Source organism: Condylura cristata, unplaced genomic scaffold (genome assembly GCF_000260355.1).
Source record: "Condylura cristata isolate star-nosed mole 26May11 unplaced genomic scaffold, ConCri1.0 scaffold00019, whole genome shotgun sequence".
Classification (NCBI taxonomy): Eukaryota; Metazoa; Chordata; class Mammalia; order Eulipotyphla; family Talpidae; genus Condylura; species Condylura cristata.
The window spans coordinates 10948350-10959391 of record NW_004567120.1 but is presented as its reverse complement, the minus strand read 5'-3'; positions in this window follow the sequence as shown (position 1 = coordinate 10959391).

The window sequence follows — 11042 nt, the reverse complement described above, 5'->3', positions numbered from 1 at the left end:
CCTCCCTCCCTTCCTTCCTTCCCCTCCCCCTCTCCCTTCCTCCCTCTTTAATTTTCATCTGTTCATTTCTTCAACATTGATTGGAAATGGGCACCATGTGTAAGACATGTGCTAGATGATTAAGATATTAGAGCTAGCAACATTAGGCATGGCTCCTACCTTCATATAGGTGACAGTTCATTTTGTAGTTACCACATTAAAATAAAATAATCTTGTCATTTTTAAATTAGGACAACATGTGTTTATAATGTATATGATTCAGATGGGAGATGTTGGAGGAAAAGGAGATATATAACATAAGGAACTTGACCCAAAATATATTAACTTTATGTGCTCTACTTGCATTCTTGCGACACCAACTCTGCTGTTATCTTTTATGTATTCTCAAAGCATGTCATCTCTCGGGTAGCTAAGTTGGAGACAATTCTAGGTTTTTGTCACAGAAAATACAGATAACAAGGAATTACTACCTGAAATTAGCTTTTACTAGTATCAGTGTTTATCTTTCCAGAAATTATATATATATACTTTTATTCTTCACTTGGGCATGTGAGTGTGTGTGTTAGAGAGAAAAAGAGAGGGAGAGAAGAAAGAAAGGGAGAGGATGTGAGGAGCGGAGAAGGGAGGGAAGTTGGGCATCTTCTGAAATTGTGATGCAGCTGACTTTCACATACAAGGCAACATAAGCAGCCCCATAGCACATCTGCCATGCTGAGCGAACTCCCTGCACTCTGTCCATTTCATGAAATTGGGTCAATGTGAGAATCAATTTGGTACTTACACTTTACTTCCATTGTCCCCGAAACTCAATTTCAAACCATCCACATGTCTTTTTAGGTTCCAAATGACTGGCTTCTACATTATCACACATATGGGTGCTTGGGATGATATCTTCCCAGTTGACTTTTAAAATCTACACAACAGTGGATAAAGCTGATACTGAAAAATATTTTCCTTGGTACCATGCAATAAGTAGGAAGAAAGGTATGGAAAATTTTATTGAACGGTATAGTGACTAAATAATAAATCCCTGACCTTACTTGCTGACCTGACAATTACCTAGATACAATGGTTTAAATGATTTAAGAAAACAGTATCCAGCAGCTCTGCTTCTCAGTATGTGAAGAATGTAAAAACACTAACTCAAAGGGATATGTGCACACCTGTGTTCAGTGCAGCACCTTTCAATTTATAGAAGCAGTCTTTCTGGCCACTGACAGATGAGTGGATTAAGACGATGTGGTATAGATACACAGTGAAATTCTACTTGGCTACAAAAAAAAAGACAGATGAAGTCTTGCCATTTTCTTTTTTTTAAGATTTATTTATTTGTACATACAGAATGGGGGTACAGGCCAGAGGCTCAGGGGCGGTGAGAGGCTTCACCAGAGACAGAGCGGGGAGCAGAACAGGCAGATCGACGAAGCACACTGCTGAGGGGAGCAGCGGGCGGGTCAGGAGAGGTCTGCCACGCCATGTGGTCTCCTCCGGGGCAGGCGGGATTCGAACTCATGCGAAAGTGGCTTTAGCTTCTCAGTGCAGTGCTTTAACCCGCTGCGCCACCAGGGAGGACCAAGTCTTGCCATTTTTTTAAAAAAAAATATTTATTTATTTATTTATTCATACGAACTGGGGTACAGGCCAGAGATGCGGAGGCTTCAGCAGAGACAGAGTGGGGAGCAGAACAGGCAGACCGACGAAGTGCACTGCTGAGGGGAGCAGCGGGCGGGTCAGGAGAGGTCTGCCACGCTATGTGGTCTCCTCCGGGGCAGGTGGGAATCAAACTCATGCGAAGTGGCTTTAGCTTCTTAGTGCTGTGCTTTAACCCGCTGCGCCAACAGGGAGGACCGAAGTCTTGCCATTTTTAACAACATGGATGAAATGAGATTATGCTAAACAAAATAAGTCAGGCAGAGTAAGGCAAGTAACAGAGGATTTAACAAATAATGTGATATAAAGAACACAATAAATGAACAGACAAAATGAAACCAAAATGCCCTAGAAATTTCACTATAGAAATGAGACCATTAAAGGGTATAGGATGAAGAGCAAAGGGGGAGGGCATTGTGGACTATGGTGGAGGATTATGGGTGTTTTGGTGGTAGGCACGTTGTGCTTGCATACTTAAATTTTATTTTGTGGACCTCTACTTGTAAATAACAGACAGCATTTTGATACACTTACAAAAAGAAAATAATAACCTGGGTGGATTTTTATTATTTAGCCCCCCTACTCACACCCCAAACTACCTTGCCCCCTGCTCTTACAAATGCTCTTGTTCTTACACACACACACACACACACCACCATACCACACCACACCACACCACTGTCCTTATCCATAATATTATGTCCATGCAACAAGATGGTGTGGTTTCTGCATTGGCTTTACCACCTTCTTACTATCTGCAAAATGTTGAGTTTAAACTATGCTTTTTGCCCATTTCATTTTAATGCTTATCATATCTTTCATTTCTCTCTTGTGCTGTGAAGAGGAAACATAATGGATACACCAAAATATAGTTACAAGATTATCTTTGTCAAGACAGATAAACCCCTTTAAATTGTTTTGGGGAAAATTAAAAGTTGGATGAATTTTGTAGTACAGTCCCTCTTGATCTCATGGCTCATGCAAGCAAATGATAAATTCTAAATTTGTCTCCAAGGATCATTAAGGAAGAATTACAAGACCAAACACTCTGTGGCATTTTGTTAGAAGTTATAGCTTTCTGAATTTATGCTAGATTGCATGTTTTAATTCTGGCATTAGTCATTGTGTCTATAATCTTAGCAATTCTAATATTTAATTGTGTTCAGTGAATGTATAACACAATTTGGGTACCCACGAAGAAAAAAAATAACAAATTGTATTTTGCACCAATTATATCTTATAGTAAATATGTGTGACTCAGTCTACATAATGAGAATAAAGTGAATATGTTATTCTAAGTAGTTATGCACTTTTACTTTAAGGGGACCAAAATTAAAATAAAATACTGATAACTAAGTTGTCTTCAATTTGATAATTTTTGCAACTTCAATCAAATCACTTGGCCATTTTTTCCTCTTTTGCCAATATTGTAAATCCCATTTTATTTTTTACATGAAAAGAACACATTTTCACCCTAATTTTTGATAATATAAAGAAAAGATGAAATAGGTACTTGTCCTCTGGAAGTTCTATGACTACCCATGTGTATTTTTTAATGGCATGTAAAAACAGCCCATTTTTTCCATGAATATTCTATTTAAATGCAAGCATATCTGACATTTAAGATCGTCATCAATTCTGAGAGAAAGAAGCACATGTTATCTACTTTGTTCCTTGAGAAACTAATTTCATTCAAGGTCCCTTCTCTCTCCCCCCCCCCCCAGAATTTGGCACTAGAGTTTTAAATGAAAGCTATCAAAGGAACTATTAAATAGGATTGTATCCCGTTCACCAAGGTTCATACTAGGAACCATTTTAGAGATCTTCCACATTGAAAATGCAATTCTTCAATTATACTGCCCAGATAAAATGAAATTACCTTGAATGCATGGTCTAGTGGGCTTACTCCTGATAATACAATGCTAAATGATCAAATCCATCCTTACAACAGAGTAGATCTCACCAAAAAATTTAATGCATCATAGAAAGGAAAAAGCTAAATGAAAATGAGAAGACTTAACTGGTAAAATGTGATTTCTCAGTTTGCCATCTAAAAAGAACCACATTAACCCCTTCATGCTTATAGATGTAATTATATGCTGACTTGTAAATGTTTCTTTTTCCCACCTGAACCTAGATTTAAGTAAATTATAAGGGACATTTACTTGAGCTAAACTTTTGCTGTTTTGAGGGCTTTCCAGTTTCAGTAGGACTGTAATCTTGCTGTCCACTGAGTTTTAATGTATTTTGAGTACCTCATGGGTAGGTAGGCTGTGAATGGGTTAATATTCTTTGCTTTTAAATGAGATACCCATGAAGGAATTAATTGTAGCAATCCAGTATAAACACATAGTATTATTCAAAAAACAAAAACCAGAAAACAGCTTATACCCCTTGTAGAAAATTTAAACAATGAGAAAAAAATTACAAATTTTTCAAATCATACCAAAAGATATAAACGCTGTCAAAATTGTTATGTAACTATTATTTTCTATATATGCACGTGTAGAAATAGCAAAACCATTCCATTTCTTTCCTACATATTATTAACTTCAAATTTTGTACATTTTCCATGTCATTAAATGTTATCTTAAAACATGCTTTTTAATACCTTAAATGTTCCATAATTGAATGTATCATAGTTAATTTGGATGTCTAAGTATATTCCCAATATTTGCTATTCAAATAATGTTTCAGTGAATACCCTTTTAAATATGTCTTTGTATGTATTACTAATTCTTTAGAATATTTTCCAAGCCGTGGGCCCTCCTGGGTGATTCAGCACCAGTTCGATCCCTGGCCAGGAAGGTGGCACACATGGCACAGCAGACCTCTCTGGTCTCGCCCACCATTCCCCTCAGTAGTATATTTCATCAATATGCCTGTTCTGCTCCCCACTCTGTCTCTGGTGAATCCCCTCACTGTCCCGGTACCTCTGGCCTATACTCCAGTTCTGTATGCATAAATAAATAAATCTTTTAAAAAAATAATATTTTCCAGTCTGTGGATTTAATGGGTCATAGCATGTTAAGCAATTTAAGACTTCTCAAGCATATTGCCAAGTTTCTCTCAAGATGATTTGTACTGATTTACACTCCATTATCAGTGTATATGAGTGCCAAATTCATAATATCCTTTGCAGAAGTAGCTATATTTTAAAAATTGGTGTCTAGTTTGATAACAGAAAAAACTGTAACTCATTATTTAATTTGAATTTTGATAATTTGTAGGTGAAATATTTTTCATGGATTTAGTGACATTAATTCATTTTCTGTTTATAACCTTTGCTATATTTACTGTTCATGTTTCATGTTTTCTAATTGTTGTTCATGAGATATTTTGATATTGAGCATATTAACCCTTTTTTTAAAAAAGATTTATTTATTTGTGCATACAGAACTGGGGTACAGGCCAGAGGCTCAGGGGCGGCGAGAGGCTTCACCAGAGACAAAGTGGGGAACAGAACAGGCAGATCGACGAAGTACACTGCTGAGGGGAGCAGCGGGCGGGTCAGGAGAGGTCTGCCACGCCATGTGGTCACCTCCGGGGCAGGCGGGAATTGAACTCATGCGGAAGCGGCTTTAGGTTCTCAGTGCTGTACTTTAACCCACTGCGCCACCAGGGAGGGCCATATTAACCCTTTTTATCCTATTAATTCTATATTCTGATTTATTTTCATGTTGTGTGTAGTCAAATCTGTCAATTGTTTAAATTTTTCTTATGCAATAACTTCTTTAGAAGTCATACTTATGAAGTCTTTCCACAGCCCCCCAGTATTATAATATTCAAAAATTATTGTGCATATATGCATAAATTAGATTGCATTTCACTGTTGTGTGATAAGGGTTATCCTTGCTAAAGTTATATATCAGAATTATGCTAAATGTGAAAATGAATTTTGTCCATTTTTTTTAAGATTTATTATGCTTACAGAAGTGGGGTACAGGCCAGAGGTGTGGTGGGTAAGAAGATTCTCCAGAGATAGAATGGGGAGCAGAACAGGTAGATTGACAAAGTACACTGCTGAGGGGAGCAGCAGGCGGGTCAGGAGAGGTTTGCCGTGCCATGTGGGTCACCTCTGGGGCTGGGATTGAACTCATGCTGCAGTGGCTTTGGAGAGCTTCAAAATGTGGTACTTTAACCCTTTGCACCACCAGGGAAGGTTCTTTATACATATACTTGAAGAATGATAATATAAATTAAAGAGTGTGGGAATTTCCAATTCCCTAAAGTTTATTTTATTTTATTTTGATTTATGACAATATTTGTAATTTATTTTTTTATTTTATATATATTTTACACCATTCACCATTCTTCTTTTTGTACAATGTGTGTTTTCTTCTCTCAGGTGTAGTCTAGGTTTAACAAAAAATCTTTCTTAAAACCATTTGGTCCAGATATATGTTAGGCAATTCCTTTAAACTTTTCCCTTCAAATTCCTTTATGGCGATTGGTTTATTTTTGTGTGTTCCATGCTGGCACTGATATTGGTAATTTATATTTTTCTATAAAATTGTCCATTTTGTGAAAATATACCTTTCAAATATATGTCTTGGCATTGATTTATTCTTAACTAATTTTAAAATTCTCTATAAGCTGTCAGTTGTAGTTTTGTGTATCTATTTCTCATAAATCACATCCTCTATGTCTCTCTCTCAGGAAAAAGAGGGCAATTGAGAGAGAGCAAGAGCAAAAGTGAGAGTGAGAATAGCAAAGGATGACAGAGGTAAAGGAGAGTTGTCCACATAATTCGAGATGAATGAGCCAAGTAACTTCACAAGTGGTATTTAATGATTATGTAATTCTTATGAAGTCAGTGGTGTGGCTGTTGTTTATCTGAATAACTACTACACTTGGGAGGAAAAAATCCTTGAGTGCTAACTTTTCTAACCTAAACTTTGACAAGATATTAGTAGTATGACTGTTTGATGAAAGTCTAGATACTTTATAAGTTAAATGAATATGTCAATTATACTCTCATGGTCAAAGGGCAAAGCTTACCATAGCCAAGGTCCTCGTAAAGAAAGAATGTTATTGATGGCATAATTTAACCTTAGTATTATTATAAGTGATGGGCATCTTTCTTAACGTACCTGAGAATAACTACTAATTTGTATTGGATCACATGTGTTTCAAAAGACACATATATACAATAAGATTGAAAGAAATACAAATTCTTCTCTAAGATAAAATTCTTTTTTTAGTAATCCTGGACTAATATGTTAATTTATTTGGCTCATGCCCTTACTCTCAGGATTAATGAGGATGCTCTTAATATAGGAAAACAAATTTTTCACTGCATCATTACAACACTTTAAGACTGCTTGAAGTAAACAATTCTTGCAAATAGAGTTTTCTGTATTTTCCAAAACCCTATCTGTCACTAGCAAGAAACTAGACTGCTTCCAAATCTTATCAAAGAGAAAGTATGAAGTAGTTTTTCAAGCATCCCTGATCATTGTTAAGAATCCCCACATTGTTGTACTACCATTGTAAAGATTAAATGAGAAGAGGAATAGGTATGCCATAAATGTTTTTGCTAGCATGACATCCTTCCAATAAAAAGAGTATAACTTTCCCTTTCTCAGTATTATTTGCCATTTGAAGCATTACTGATACATATTTATATATTTTACTTTTTAGTGCTATAATACTTATTTACAATACTATATAAATTTCAGGAGTAATGAAAATATACCTTGACAGCTTAACACACAATGTTAAGAATACACAAAATCCAAATTATGTTTTGAAAAAGTTGGATATCAGAAACTAAGTTTCTGTGGTTTCGTTTTAAAGGTCACATTTCAACAAGATTGAAAAGCTTGAAACCGTGTTAGAGCTAGAAGATTTTCAACACAGCTTCTGCACTAGTGTGTACATGTAGCTTCATGGCCCTTATGCAGGGCAGGTGCATCTTTAGATCTGCTGACCTAGCCTATTAAATGTTTTATTTATCTTTAATATTCTCTTGTATTGTGGCAGAGACTTTCCCCATTGAGATAAACAACATTCCCAGTATTTAATTGTGTTTATCTTTTCATTTGGCAAAAACAGATGATTAAGAGTAGACTATGGCAGTAGATATTCCTTAGCTACATTACACAAAGTGTTTCTAGAAGTTACATAAGTAAGTGAATATACTCCATTTTACATCAGCAAATTTACAATTAACTTTTGCCACTGATGTTCCCTTCTAGAGAAGTGTGTTCTCAAAATTACTCTTTTTTTTTAAGATTTATTTATTTATTTGTGCATACAGAACTAAGGTACAGGCCAGAGGTGCAGGAGTGGTGAAAGGATTCACCAGAGACAGAATGGGGAGCAGAACAGGCAGATCGACGAAGTACACTGCTGAGGGGAGCAGCGGGCTGGTCAGGAGAGGTCTGCGACGCCATGTGGGTCACCTCCGGGGCAGGCGGGAATCGAACTCATGCGAAAGTGACTTTCAATTCCCAGCACTGTGTTTTAACCCACTGTGCTACCAGGGAGGGCCCCTCAAAATTACTCTTGATCAAAAAGTGCTCACTGAGTACTCAAAAGTTCTGAGAAATCACATAAGGTAATTCAGATAGGTACATTAGATCAGTTTGTAGTGGAGCTTGTCTGATGAAAATAAAATTAACAAGGTACAATGACTTGCAACAGAATTTATACATACAGCTAGTGTGAAATCTAGCTGATTTTACATCACTGTTACTTTAGTTCCAGTATTTATTCCATAATACAAAAGAGATATGGCTCTAGTTTGATATGAGTGAGGCAGGGTGACCTTGAAACTATATCAACTTTGCAATAAATCCAGAGGCTACTTTGAGTACTCAAAATCTAGACTTTTGTTTGCATTGACTCTGGAGTGCTATGATCTGTTTCTTAGGAGTCTAAATCTGCAACACCCAGCAGGACAAGTCCTTACAAAATCTGTGGATCTTCCTGCACTCCAGACTAAGGATAGAAGCAAATTCATGAAGCAAATAGTTGCTGAACATCCATGATGTGCTAGTATAGTAAATGAAATATATAAATGAACCACATGAGACCCTTGCTCTTATGAAACACATTATGGTTTTGTACTAATGTTCTAAAGTTAAAATAAGAAAGAGATAAGAAGCATCACAGTAAATTTTATTGTTTGATTGTTCTTGTGTTTTCTGGGAAGATGATCTTTCTAGAATACCAATTTAAAACTGGAAAGCGATATGATAATATCTGCAAAATTAAAAAAAAAGAAAGTAGTTTCAATTATTTGAGACAATTTGAATAAATTTTTTTAAGTGAAAGGGGGCCTCCCTGGTGGCACAGGAGTTAAAGTTTTAGCACTATCAAGCTATAACCAGCTACTGTGGGAAGATTTCTATCCCGGCCAGGGAGCTGACCCACGTGGTGCAGCAGACCTCTCCTGTCCTGCCCGCTGCTCCCCTCAGCACTGTATTTCAATAGATCCGCATGTTCTGCTCCCCTCTCTATCTCTGGTGAATCCTCTCACCTCCTACACCTTGGTCTTACACCCCAGTTCTTATATGCATAAATAAATAAGCAAAGTCTTAAAAATGTAACTTAAAGGAATAAGTCAGAAGATGCTAGTTACATAGGAAAACATTAAATAATATGGAATATAGTACAGCAGAAAAGAAAAATCTGTGTTACTTTTCTAAAGCTAATTAATATTATGGAATCAAATCTAACTGAAGCATAGACTACAATATTAAAGTATATACCATTGAGTAATTTCATTTAAATAATTATTGAACACCCACTCTTTCAGGCACTGTGCTAGGTATGTGCCAAGAGTAAATAAAACATATCAATTCCCTTGTCTCCTTCTAGGTACAGAATGAAGTATATTGAAAGTAGTGATAGAGAGTACAGGGTTCTATGAGAGTACATATTAGAAATTTCAACTAGTCTGAAGTATAAGGGGAGCTTCATGGAAATGTAACATTTTATCTTAGACTTGAAGGATGAATTAGGAAACGGAAAGAGGCTGAGGAAAGACTGTGTCATGCTGATGAAATAGCATATGTGAAGGCCTAAACTAAGAGAAATGACTTGGAATGTTCCAGGAACAGAATGAAGATCATAGTGGCTGGAGGGTAGAAAGCCAGATTGTATAGAGACTCTAAAAATAAGGTAAAGATTTTGGATGGTATCCACCCAGTGGAATTAGTCATGTGAATGTTATTGCATTTGCATTTTTGAAAGATCATTCTGTCTTCTGTAAAGAATGGATTGAAAAAGGAAATGATATTGTAGAGGTTCTGACAAGACCCATTTTTAACATCCATATTCAAGTCCAACGTATCTGAATTTTCCAGTATTGAGGGGAAAGAGAGCAGAGGGATTTTAATGAAGTTCAGAATTATGGCAGTTACATCAAGTGCTAGTTTAGATACCCTCTCCCTTACTGTAATTCTTGGGGGATGAGACTGGAATATGCACAGAACTGCTATTCCTATATAAGAACTGAGGGTCTTTGCTCCTGGGAACAACCCTTGATCCTAATGCACATTAGTCTTCTGAACTTAAAAATTGAGAGGATACAAGTGCTAGTTACTGTCAAAGCTTATTAAACTGTTCAATAAATGTATGAATTTATAGTCTAACACTGAGACTGTCTGAGGTTAAAGGCACAGTCATAGATAAGACAAGCCCTGTCTCTCACTAGGGATATAGACAATAAAAACAGGTAATTCTCGATTGACATAAATGCTAAGAAGAAATTCCTAATTTGAAGAAATAAGTGATAGTGACTGTCAGTTTTCAGTGGGATTGAATAAACGTGTTTAGTTTGGAGAGCCAGGGACAGTCTCTCTCTGGCAACAGTATTGAAGTATGACCTGATGAGATAGAATACATTAACCAAAATCAGAGGGCATAGTCTTTTAAACAGGGAGAATGAAAAATCAAAGGACCTCTAGGAGGGAATGAGTTTGATGTGTCTGAAGGTCATAAATGTCAACTTGCCTGGGCTTAACAAGCAAAGGGGAAAATATTAGGAATGATCTAGGAATCTTTCCAAATGCCACAAAATATTAATTTGAAAGGATACCTGCACTCTTATATTTATTGCAGCAATATTTGCAATAGCTAAGATATGGAAACAACCCAAATGCCCAAAAATAGATGAGTGGATTAAAATGGCATGGTATGGATATGCAATGGAATATTATTCAGTGATCATAAAAGACAAACACATACCATTTGATGCAATAATGATAGAGCTGGGGGAATTACACTAGCTGAAAAAGTCAGAAGGGAAAAGATAAAATATGAGATGGCCTCTTTTCTCTTTGGAATATAGAGACACCAAACAATACATCAAGAAATAAGTCAAAAACAGCAAGCTGAACTTAGCACTGAAGCAAAAGAGGGGCGGGTAAAGCAGGGGAGGG